The following is an 800-nucleotide window of genomic DNA, read 5'->3' on the forward strand; positions in this document are numbered from 1 at the left end:
TCATCACCTGCAGGTAAATGTATTGCATTGCTTCTTGTTTTGCTTAATTCCACCCCCCCGCCCCACCCCGGAACATCCAAATTTTACGATAGTTTGACAAACGCGTAGAAACTGATTCGTGCTGGAAGTTGGTGGCATTTTGTGTCTCGACATATAATTTATTCAATTAGATGACTGAGTCAGTCTTGAAATTACTTCGGATTCTTTACAGTTGAAAATTTACTTTCGATTGAATGCAAAGCTCAAGCTCCACGAAATCCAAATCCTGCAAAGGAATTCATCACTTTTAAAGGATTTTACGCTGTGAACTGGATTCGAACCTGCGCAGGGAGACCCTATTGGATTTCGAATCCAACGGCTTAACCTCTCGGCCATCAGAGCTGCGGCAAAATCTCCAATTTTCATAGTAAAACAACTGAATTCATGAAATACGTAATTTGTTGGAAGAACAAATTGTCAAGACCCAAAGATATCGCCAATCCTTTGCAGAGACTCAGACGAACGTTACCTTAGCAGATTGACAGGCTTTCACCGCAAACTAGATTCTGCCACAGCTGAAGTTGTGGGAATGATCCTTCGTCGAATTATAGAGTCATGGATGTACACCACATGAAGAGAGGATCATTGTCTCACAGCGTCCGATCGATTTTGACTCAATTGCTCATCATCTGGTGCCAAATTCAATATGCTGTTGTGTTTTAATATTCATCGATATATGGTATGAGAAATATTGATGCTAAGTCCATAAACACTAGCTACATTCGTAAAAAAAAAATCGGAATTATAAAGAATGCAGAGCC

The 800-nt window shown here is 40.1% G+C and overlaps 1 non-coding gene across 1 annotated transcript; it reads right to left on the reverse strand.

Annotated features, from left to right (window-relative positions):
• Positions 1 to 299: 299 nt before the first annotated feature.
• Positions 300 to 381, reverse strand: trnas-cga. Its single transcript has one exon. It is a non-coding gene; the product is annotated as a tRNA-Ser (tRNA).
• Positions 382 to 800: the final 419 nt, after the last annotated feature.

The sequence above is a fragment of the Chiloscyllium plagiosum genome, unplaced genomic scaffold (genome assembly GCF_004010195.1).
Source record: "Chiloscyllium plagiosum isolate BGI_BamShark_2017 unplaced genomic scaffold, ASM401019v2 scaf_31779, whole genome shotgun sequence".
NCBI classification, from domain to species: domain Eukaryota; kingdom Metazoa; phylum Chordata; class Chondrichthyes; order Orectolobiformes; family Hemiscylliidae; genus Chiloscyllium; species Chiloscyllium plagiosum.